Genomic DNA, 12307 nt, shown 5'->3' on the forward strand with positions numbered 1-12307 from the left:
AGCTTAGAAGCTGGCCACAAAGGCTTTTCCTTCTTTTTATGAACAACAACAGCGTCTCCATGATCATTCAATTAACACATGGCAATGGAGCCCCATTTTCTTTGCAACTGACCATAAATTTACACGTTAACTCGGGAAGCACAAGGTGGAAGAAATAACTGAGGCAAAAGTGAATATCTAAAAAAAAAACTATTTATATTTTCAATGATTTTTTTCTCTCTATTGTGGTGAGTATGGGGGCTTAGATTTACAGGTGATTGTGATTTTCTACAAGGGAGTGGACTTACTCAAGAGCATCTATTCAGCCGCGCATTCAAGGCACTGGGCATTTGATTTGCATTTGAATGAGGCTCTCTAATGGACCAGTAAGCATGTGTTGATTGGCGCACTGGCGGAATTTGAAATGTAAAAGATCTCATCTTTTTTCATGATCAATCCAAGGTGATTTTATCCGTCATAGAGGGATAATACCACTTACGCAAAGGCCTAAAGTCACAATAACACAAAAAGTGCTTTTCATCCCATGCCGGCACTTTCTTTTTCATAGGCGCCATCCATTTCTTTTGGAATTTTTTACGTTTTAAGGTCAATCTTTCAAGCTTCATTTCATTTCCGCGGAATATATTCAGATACAACCTTCAGTTTCGCTTTGTATCTTAAATTTGACGAACCCTGGGGTCCATTGACAGTTTGGCTACTCGGGTCGCAATCTGCACTCATCGTGAAACAGTTTTCCTGCTTGCAGTTCAACGGTAGCGTGAATTAGCAACCAAATTAACAACATTCTTCTATTAAATAGATAAATTTACACAAAAAGGTGTAAATTTTTAATATCATGCCGAAGGTTGGATTTAGCATGTTTTAAGTTATCAGAAAAATGTTGATAAATGCATTTCGTCAGCGTAAGGCTAAATAAAACCGTATTGCAGAGAAACGTGGAAAAGTTGATGAAATTTTTGTGTGATATTCATATTTCGAAAGAATTGAAGATAGATTAGAAAGCTAATAAATATGACGTTGGATTCCAATAAAATTCGCATATTAACGGCTTGCTAAGTAGCGGTATTTAGTCTTTTTGGGTCCTTGGTTTACTTTTGATTAGCGGGGCTCGTGCGCTCAAACTGAACTTGCTGCCACGAACATGGAGCTCAATTGCAATCCTGAACAACAAATAATAATGGAAGACATCGAGAAACAACTACGCTTCTATTCAACACTCAAAGACACCGCCACCAGCTCATAACAAAAGAAGGAACAAAACACAAAAAGAACTTGAACATGCACTCACCCAAATCTTATAATACATCCCAGAAGAGCAATAATCATGGAAGGAGTTAGAAAGTTAAGTTAACAAGACAGGCCCAAAACAAGATCCCTGTGGGTCTCCGTACATCCAAGTACAAGGGCTGAAAACTGAACAAACGGCAAGGAGAGGCAACAAAACCGAACAGTCATCATGGGGCTAGGCTGAGCCGAAAATTGTTATAACTTTCAATAAACGGAAGACTTGTGATAAGTACCCAACAAGGCGTTCTGTTGACATTTACCAGTCTCATGTTTTTGATGATTTATTTGATCAAACCCTTTTTTTTCGGGTGGGATCTATCGGGGCTTGTTTGTTTTTGTTTTATCTCATTCCTTAGTTTCCTTGGTTAACATGAACAAATACCGAAGTGAGAAAGGGAATCACCAAAAAATGATTAGATTCCATAGTTGGAAAGTTAGATTGTCTGTGATTAGAATCAATTTTAGTTGGTAGATATGGTCTTGCTGGTATTCCGCATAGTCCAGTCCAGTTTCGAAGGAAGAATGAAATCTTTCCAAAGTTTTTTTTCCTGTTCCTTAGATGACTGACTTTTTCACAGGTGAGAATGTGTGAAGTTTGGTTTTTGAAATTGATGAAGTGGTTTCATTACGATTATTGACATTTGCCTTTAGCATATGTCGGTGACCAATACAGAAATGCTAATATATAATTAGTTACGAGAAAATTATGTGGGAAAATTCTTTCAACGAATTGCCCATGTAGTTCTAGGGACTGTTTTTTGGTCAGTCCGGGCGGCAATGCAAAGGACGTCTATCTTTGTAGGCGGCTATAGGTCCCGGTGTTAGTCTAGAATTTGGAATAAATTATGTTTACTTTTAAACAGTGTATTGTTTGAATATTAATCGTGGGAAAATTTAGGAGGAGGTAAAGGAGTAATGGAGATATATTACAAGATTTTGAAGTGTGCAACCATCATTTGAACACTTTCTGTAACATTTTATGCACAATGTACTTTCCAGTACTATAAAGATACCATTCCAAATCATCATAAAACTATATCAAGAGAATGTTCAATAGTTTTGAGCGTTAATTCGACCCTCTTAACCTAAAACTATCGTAAAATAAGTGAAAGTGATATGACTAACCAAGTACTTCAGCTCGTCTGAGCACACTTAAGCCATAACTTTTGGAAAAGTTATAAAACTTGGTAACCTACAAAAAACTATGATGTCTCCAATGGAAATATTTATATGTAAAAGCATGGATTCATGATTGTATCTAAGACTAGTGTAAACAAGACCATTGCCTCACACGCCAATTAGGCAATGATCTTTTAACCCCGTCACAATCTAAGCACAATCGTAAAACGTAAAATAGAGTTATAACCATTCAAACTCCACAATTCTTATCATCCTTAATAATTTCAATAATAAAAACTAATGCCGAACGCTTAATTTATCACTTAACCTAATGATCGTATCTCACTAATCCGGTGATCATACGACATTAATCCAGTGTCCGCGATCACTTACTTAACATTTCCAATAGTACTGACTTGTATCTGCTAAAAAAAGAAAAGAAATATTGCAAATTTTATGCACACGTTGATTATCTTAATCCGCTTCGTAGTACTAGTGGTGCAAAAAGGCCAGAAAAAAAGCCTGAAAACAAGCATCTGATAGATACGACATAGTAGAAAAGTAGTGAACTGGCACGATCATAAGATGCGGCCACTTTGTCAATCGATTCAGCTATTTGGGTGGCAAAATTGTCCACATTTTATAATAAATGTTTTCACGTTATCCGAATCTTTTTTTGCTGGAAAAAATGGTAATGGGATTATCGCACAATTTATGTGGTACAAAGTGTTATTTAGTGTTGTGGGGGAGTGTTTTGTGTGAGTAGTTGATACTAATGCAGGTCAAGTTTATCGGAAGCTGGAATGATGGTGAATGTACTGGGACAGGCATCTTTATTTTATACAGATATAATGGGGTGTTTCCTACTTTTATTGTTATTTGGATTGGAGCAATCCAAATATGTAATAGGCTTGGAATCAGCTCCTTTTTATGGCGATATTTGTCTTCAAGGATGAGATCATGGTATCATTGCCATGGCTGTGTTACGCCAGAACAAATTGTAATTTTATTCTGAAGCTAGAGAAGCTGATCCCAGAAAGATCACGTAGACTAGATATAGCACTTTAGCCCTACATAGAAGTCTGTCTTGGAAAAGACTCTTGGAAAGTTTAACCTATTTTACTCTATATTCCTCAAATAGATAAATACAAAATCAAAGAAGGGCGGCTTGGCGGCAAGTTGCTGAGGAAAATCCTAGGCATGGGCGAAAACTGTGCTTCTGTAAAGGTTTTTCTACTCCGGGCCCAAATCTCCCCCCTTTTCCTCTTTACTCTCCTCACAACGTGCCCTGAGAGTAAAACGCTAATCAAAGCAGCCGCATGTGACTCAAAGTCATCATAAGAAAGATTCTCGGAGCGATGGGTACATCAAATAACAAGCGATTGATTTTAAGGTTTGAGGTAGTATAGCAATGCATACATATAGGTAGGCATAGCCTATTGAAAGCTCTTAGGTAACTGAACTTCACTGAACTATGGAAAACTAAGTACTTACCAGAAAAGACAAACTGCTCCACCTAGATATTTAGCCTTTGCAATCGCTACCTCAGCAGGTAATACGTCTGACCTCCTTAGCGGGAATTAGACCGGCAGCCCAAAAGAGCCCAAGATTAATAGTTTGGCTGTAAAGAGCTGGATAACCTTTACGGAAGTTTAAAGAGCATCTGGAGTATACCAACCACATTTATAGGAAGTCATCTTTACATTATGAGTTTCATCACGGTGACGACCGCGTCATTGTCAAGAAGATGTACATTTTCTTATAAAAGATATAACATAATACTAAAATGTCTATCTATTTTCCTATTGGTCTGACAGTGGAAGTGGACCGCAATTTCAAGTAGACGGGAGGCTCAGGAGCGCTCATATCTTAGGTTCTCGTATTGGCCTCAATTTGCTGAAAGGTCTGAATCGACGCCCTCAGACTAACCTTGCCACCGGGAAAATTGGCAAACTCGACTTACAGCAATCGATCCTGCGGTCGAATGGGCAAAAAATCCTGAAAGTGTCTTCAAAATGTTTCGAGGTTTAAATTGATGTTTTCTATTTTAATGACCTGGGCTGATACTAATGCAATTTCTTGATCAACTCTTCATTCTTTTGGATTTGCGGATCTGTCAAATTTTCTCAGTCATACTTTTGCCTTAAAAGAACTTTATCCTAGGAACTTGACAAGTCGTGAATCAACAACAAAGGAAAATCGTCGAGAAGTTGCTTGAATTTTTTACAAAAGAACTTTAAGGACTACTACATTAAAGTTGTCGGTGAAGTATTCTCCATAAATCGCCCAGAACTGCTGGAAAATTATGGTACGGTACGTCCTGTAAATTACACTGCGATAGTACTTGCGTTCACCTCTGATTGCTGATTCACTTTCCGGAAAAGCGCAAACCTGTTGTCTTCATAGGGTCTACACCTCAAGCTGAATACAACCGTGAAAGACCATCATTGATGAGATAAAAACATAATTAATGCACGAGCTAAGTATTCTTCCACAAAAAATTCATAGAATATCAACCCGGTAATTTCAGGTCCTCGAAGAACCTTTGTCTTCTTTATGCAGGACCACTCAGCTGGACTACTGATTAAGTTAAAAATTGATTGCAAAATATAGAGGACTCTCCTTTTTTGGGTTCACTGAAATGGGGTTATAAGCCAATCCACAGATGGACTGGGAAATCATAGAGCCCAATATTATATGAACTAGCTTCAGCATCCGGTCTCTCGCTTTACTATTCTTACTCATCTTCAGTAGAGTAGTTAGAATTTGTCCAAACGAACCAAGAGGAAAGTGTTCCTGTTGTGGCACATTATCTGCAGAAATGCGATGGGGGCCTGCTAACGTAAGTCGCCAAATAGTAGGTGCTATCGAATTGGCTCTTACCTTAACACAATAACAAGTACGTCAATATTGTAGCCTGGCTTCATTACAACTGGAGTCAACATCATTTGGCAGCACATAGCTAGAGAGCTTTGTCAGAAACGATATGATAACTCTTTTGATGCCTCCCACTTTTTTATCTAACTTTAAAATACCAGGAATTGCACAAATATTCTAAATATTCTTCAAGTTTCTTTGAGGTAAATTATACCCCTTGATAGCCTATAATCCCCGCGAGAATGCGCATCTGCTGAGTCTGCAAGCAATTCACAGCATGCTCTGTCGTCTTCGCCGGATAGAACCACGTGAAAATAATCATAATAAACAATTTTTTGTCCATCCATTGTCAAAACAAGTAAAATGTACTTCACTTGATGAACACACCGAGCTTCTCCTTTAACTTCGAGATACCCTAGATCACATACAGGAAATTCGTCCTCCGGCGCATTGCTTGAATTTGTATGGTGGAAGAAAAGCATTGCACATGTTCGACATTCTTCAATAATTTGCGCATGAAAAATTCCAATATAGTATCATATATATGATGGATGGGGCGGGGAAGCAGATACTAGAAAACTATCTAGGTGTCATCGACACATGCACCAGTTCAGATCAGCTCGCTTCTACCTAATCCATGAACTTGCAATGACATTCAGTGCCGCCTAGAAACTCGACTTGCTCTTCTTGTATGTAATCTTCTTGACTTCAATATGTTCTTCGCTACAAATTTTCTATTTTTCTAGCCTTCCTTACTTGCACTCACTTGCAAATATCTGAATCTCTGTCTTTGTCACAGATCTCGGATAGTTCTAATGAGTGAGATTGTTCAATTATGTGGCGGACAACTTCTAGTCTGATTGCATCTCTAAATGTTCATACTAGTTTCTGTTAATGATTAGTCATTTACCGCCAACTAAAACCAGTGCTTCTTCCAATTTGTTGAGTACTTTCTCTTCGGTTTTCCCTGAGATGGTTAATTCATCAACGGGCGTCTGGGTTATGGTGGTTGAATACATCCTTTTAGCAGGATATGTTCCAATATGTCCCCTTCGAATATGGAAAGATCGTGGGAACACCGATGCCTGACCCTTCAACAAGATTTTCGTTTCTATTGCCGTCTGCATTCCTGCTTCGGCATACAGCCGGCTTTGAACTCCTCGATTTTTCTTCGGCATTATGAAGGTTGCTTTTTCTTCCAGTTTTTTCCACTGCCTGGTTGGATTCATACTTCCCAAACTATCTTCTTTTATAGCTATGTAATTTTCCCTTTAGATCGTCGTCCCAAAAACTAAATCTGTGCTTATTGTGGTCCAATTAATTCACCGATTTTGAGAGAATTTGCTATCTGCTTGTTATACCACTATTAAGTGGAAGAAATTCTTGGAGTTAATGGGAGCTAACATCTCTGCTTGGCTATCCACCCAATTGAAAAGGCTTTCACTCTCCAAAAAATCACAAGAAATACATACTAAACCCTCCAAGGTTAATAACACTCTTCATTTCAAACATTTATTATTCCCTGAAAGTAAAAACCGTGGGTGTTTTTGTGACGTTAATCATGACACTCATAGACCTCATATGAAATCAAATATTGATCATTAGTACGCACAGACAATAGATATTTGTATCTGATATTCATTTTATATTCAATGAACGCGTGCCTTAAATTCTGAAGTACTGGTTTGGAAATTCAATAAAAAAAAGACCTGGAGTTTCCAATCCATATATCGGGGAAGACGGCAACCAGTATGTTGGGTATTGCTTGTAACAGTGAAATGCACGTATCGAAAACATGACATAAGTTATCTGAGATTATTGTTTTTATTGAGAAATTAGACATGCAACTGGAAGGTATCTGGTTGGAGGAAGGAATCCTGCTGGGGATCTAAAAAAATGAAAAATTATTGGAAAGGGTTATGGTATGGTTATGAATGGGGATTGAAGTTTAGATGGAAAGGTTCAATGTTTTTGATGGGTAGATTGACGATAAATTTTCACTTTATGATTTTAATGGAAATATCAGCGGTAAGGAGCAGGATCTGAACTTTGAAAATCTCTATTGATTTTCATTTTGTTCCTGTATACCATAAACATCTCCTGGAAGGAAAGATACGAATCAGTCGGTAACAATAGGGGGGTCTGTCACCAATTCACTATGTAGTTCCTGTGAATAGTGTCCAAGCTCTTCAAAATTAAAGACAAAATGAACTTAATTCGAAACTATTGAGAGTTACTCTAATATTTTGAAATCTATTGGACACAATGAAACTTAAAATATGTGCGTCAAGAGTCCCAGCTTTCTTATGAACCATCCTCGTCTCTGGTTCTCCTATCAACCACACGATAATAAAAATACAAGGGTCCAACAACATAGAACATCACAAACAACATTTCTGGACCCATCCCAGCCTAATGCCCCGACAAATGAGGAGCAAGACCGGAAAAAAGTGCCAAGAGTATGCCAGAGACTCTATTATTAAAAAGTATAAATAAATCAAATGCCTCTCTGACATTTTTACAGCGTCTCACCTTACCGCAACTAGGAATAAAAGAACTATCACCTTTCCCAACAGTTGCCAATATAGTAATTGTTTACGTACACATGCATTGAATCCGTACCTTACCAGAACTGCATCCCAGTTAATAGTATTGTTGTTCGCTGGAAATTGTATAGCGGATCATGGTATACTCGGGGATAATATGAAATGCAATAGGGACGCAGAACAAAGAAGTGGAATTTAGATGTCGTCTAGTCGACAAGACGCCGCATCTATACCGAACATGAGGTGTTATGGAAGAGTTAAATCTTAATTCTTCAAGTATTTTGTTATGTTACAGATTTGTTTGCGTATAGACGTATCCGCGGAGTATACTATCCAGTGTGGTTGCAGCTACTATTGATGCCACGTTACCAATTCACTATTGTTGATGTTGGTGATCCTGTGTGCTGTTGTAATGTCGTGGAGTCACTGAGTTTATTATTTTGCCATTATATTGAGTGATGGGTTACCAACCTGGATGCAACGTCCCTACCATTGAACACAATTTAGTTGTTAAAAGGGAGATCACTGTGGGGAAGAGACTCGGGACTTACTAAATAAACTGCATTCGGTACTTCTTGTCTTCTAAATTTGTCTTTGGGGTTTATATTTTTTTTTTTTTCATTCTCTCTGAATTTTCTAGCCCAAAATGGCTAGTTTTTCCTCTAGACAGGTACCTGAGGATCATTTTGAAATTCGGTCATTGTGCTCAAGAATCATTTGAAGATTTTAGAAAAACAGCAAACATAAAGCACCTCAACGGCAAAGAACGAACGTCGTTTAGGTAGAACCAGAAAAACTTTACGGCACATAGCATAAAAGTAGAAAAAGAGGACGTGGCAGACCCTGCTTGAGATGAAGCGGTGGCGTACGCTAGATCGACAGACATCTTTTAGAGGTATTGAATTGGTGGACAACGAGGCAAAGCCTTCGTAATTTTCGAAATTTCACTCTCGATTACAAATTTCAGGACCTCAATGGCCCTTGGCTTGTTTAAATACACCCTGCTTTTCAAATGGCCCCAGAAAGGATCTGGACTGCACGGTGGCCAAAGAAACTACGTGTTTCTGGAAATCAACTAGTTCCGAAATTTCCTTTTCCAAACTTCGGTGGCAATATGCAAAGTTGCTCCATCTGTGATGCTCAAATCCTTTAACATGTCTAAGTAGCGGTTACCGCTGACGGTACAAGCCCTCCTCCTCGAAAAAATAAGGTCCCCCCTTGCACACAATTCTTGGGTTCCTAGTAGCGCACTACCACATGTGTTGGTTGTTGACATTCCTTTGTAAATGAGCTTCATCACTTCTCATCAATCTTGTCTAAAATTTTCCCACAAAGTTTGAGTCTTTTTTACCGATGAACAGGCTTCAATCCTTGTGTCAGCTGAATGTTACATTGGTGCATGTTCTCTTTTGATTCATCTCGGGCGAGAGCGGTAAATTTCCATGGCAGAATATCGACACCCTGATCTGCGCGGACTTCGTGTCAATGCTGCGCGCACGTTCTCGGTCCTGGTAAACCCAATTTTCTCAATTCAGAGTTCATTCCCATAAAGTTTCAACTCCAAATTAGGAAGTTCTTGGGGGATGGAGTCTTCCCGCAGGGATGAAGGCTTTCCACAAAGATGCCCCCTTACCTCGGGGGTCGAGTTTTATGTAACTGTTATTATCGCTGTCGAAAATGGGTTACCCAGTACGAGTCTGCGAGCAAGTAAGTCGCCAAGGAGCTGATTCTAGAGTTCAAGCGACCAGGAATGACGAAAAAGGAGCATCGTCTAACGTTGGCGCATAGACATATAGGACCGCAAAATAACGAATGAGCTCCACATGTCTACTAAGCTCCCACTTTACGCAACTAATCACATCATTATTATCACTAATAGGAAAAAACTCTTCACATTGAAGCCTGGACTCCAATAAATTTTAAGTTTGAATTTCGTAGCCGTTGAGGTAGGACAGCCTGTCTTAAGACCGAGTTTCTATACCACCCAGGCCTTCTATTCGATTTGCGCTAGGAGGGACTCATCTTCGCTCCGGGGCACTTACAGATGAAACAAGCTCAAAAATCTCAATACTTTCACCTAGCATTCCATAATTTGTTTAGTAGATAATTAACCCCCCCTTTCCTCAACAACTCCCGCGAAGCAACGAGAAGAGCAAATTGACTTCATCTTCATCGCGTCACAAACATTTTTAGGTTTTTTAAGTAGCACTTCATGACAAAGAAAGACCAAAGAGTCTTGGTGCTGGTACGCAAACCAGCACAAACCTCCACAACCTTTTAGACAAGCTGAACGGTTTCAGTATCCTTTGAATTTGATATGGTTATCTGACCAAATACCCGTGGCGTCTGAGGACATCAGGGACCAAAGACAGGGATAACGATTTAAGTTGATGACATTCGACCGACATTATGCAATGCTATTAACGCACGGCCCTCTTATGTCTCGATTGTTGCTCTGACATTTTGGTTGTTTCCTTCAGAGTCTCAGCCGAGGCATGCCAGAACTCTCTTTAAGGGCCTCCAAGAGTTTGATTTGATCCTCAACGCATCAAATTGCGTCTTTTCGGATAAACTCTAATGAATATCTATGGTAAGGCACCAAATCACAAAAAATGCATCCAAGCCACTCTCGAGAAAGACTAAAATAGTTTCAGGGTGCAAAAGACCTTCAATACCTTCGATAAATTCAGACACTTCAAATACTGAAACTAAGGAAATCAACAAAAGTTAATTGGACAGCCAAAATTGGGCGAATATTCAAAGAGTACAAAAGTTAGTTGGCCAACGCAACAATGATTACCTACTCTGCAGAAGATACTGCGCTAGCGATGCAGAGCGCTGCTTTACATACAGGAACAACCGCATTTCTTATGCACAGTGATAATTGGGAAGCGCTAGGTTTCAGCAAAACTCGCACTACAATAGATGTTGAAGGATATTTGTTATAACATAAAATTCTTCTATCACTTGATTGAATGCCAAAAGCTCCCATTCATTTTTTCAAGTTAATCTTCTTTCCTTGTTGTACGCAGACAATTTTTGACAAATATTCGTGAGGATTTCGGAGCAAAGGGAAGAGGCAGCGTTTGAAGGGTTGCTTCTATCCTGATGACAAAACCGTAAGCAAAAAGCAGACAGGGTTTTACGACAACAGCTCAGTAAAATAGATTTCATGAACAACTTCCTAGAAGAATATTAAATGGAGGAATAGGACAAATTGTACTGGAGTCAAATCCAGCAAGTAAGACAGGTTTAGAGCGAAGATTAATTCCGCCATGGACCAATTACTCTCCTGCTTAGGAGACGTTTGAAAATATTTCCACCAATTCATCCTTGTATTCCAACAACAACAAATAATCCTTTTGAGAATTTGGGATGCCTTTTCTCAGCAAAGGGTACAGCTTACAAGGAATCGACTTCCGATCAGAGAACCTAAGGACGAATATATCTCAACTGGAAGAGTTCAAAGATTATTGCTTAGATACTTTTCAAAAATGAAGATTACTATCTAAGTCAGAATATCTTCTGAACATTGCTATGTCCATCCATCTGTTTACTGCAGAAAAACTGGCAGCTTTTCCATTCTTTGGAAGCCTTTAAAATTTATCGATTCCTTACACATCACTTAAGACTGTTAACACTGCTATTACCTTCTCGAATCACAATTTTCTAGCGATCATTAACCTCTCAAAGCCCATGCTAATCTGCCGTCTCCTTTAATAGCAATTATTATTGCATATTGCACGTATTTAGCTCAACAAACATTGTTGATTCATACACGACACATTTGTATTATGTAAATCCGAGACGTTCCAGTATGTTCCGTATAAAATATGAGACACCATGCAATATTTCGCCCCTTAACCATGTGTACCTTGAGCCGACCGCGTCTTCCATCTTATTCCAACAAGACGGAGGACTAATTTCCAGTCAAGTTTATTTATTTTGTTCATAGTAGCGATCGACAAGTACACAATTGCGACTACAAATAAACATTACACCAGGTACACTATCAAAACTATCGACATTAAAAGCACACTTAATTCCTCATAATGGCCTTTTGAATATCTTTTGTGTGTGGAATGAGTAACAACAACGGACACCATTTCTGACCCACAAATCTAGGAACATATCAGATGTTCATTGCGGAACGTATGGCCCCGACGACGGTTGGCAAAATGGGAACCTTCGGTATTGGATGTAATGTAAATATAGTAAGATGGTTGGATCAGTGATTATAATCGGAACATATCAGCGTGGGCGGAAAAGGTAGCCAACACCGAGAATAAGACCATAAGAATAGCCAACATCTGAGCGTGAGGTATTGAGAAAACCGATCTCAGTTTGACAGATTTTGATTGATTTATTGTTTATAAAGGCTACTTACTGGCTTTTGAATGCGATATTATTGTTTTGATTTATCACCGATGTGTTGCTAGGAATTAGGTTGAAATGTAATTAGAAAACTGGACTGGCGC

General features: G+C 38.8%; 1 protein-coding gene across 6 annotated transcripts in view; it reads left to right on the forward strand.

The window, feature by feature from the left end:
- Window positions 1-12307, forward strand: part of LOC119654675 (GATA zinc finger domain-containing protein 14) — a 356908-nt gene that overhangs the window by 328617 nt on the left and 15984 nt on the right. The window lies entirely within an intron of this gene.

The sequence above is a fragment of the Hermetia illucens genome, chromosome 4, assembly GCF_905115235.1.
Source record: "Hermetia illucens chromosome 4, iHerIll2.2.curated.20191125, whole genome shotgun sequence".
NCBI lineage: Eukaryota > Metazoa > Arthropoda > Insecta > Diptera > Stratiomyidae > Hermetia > Hermetia illucens.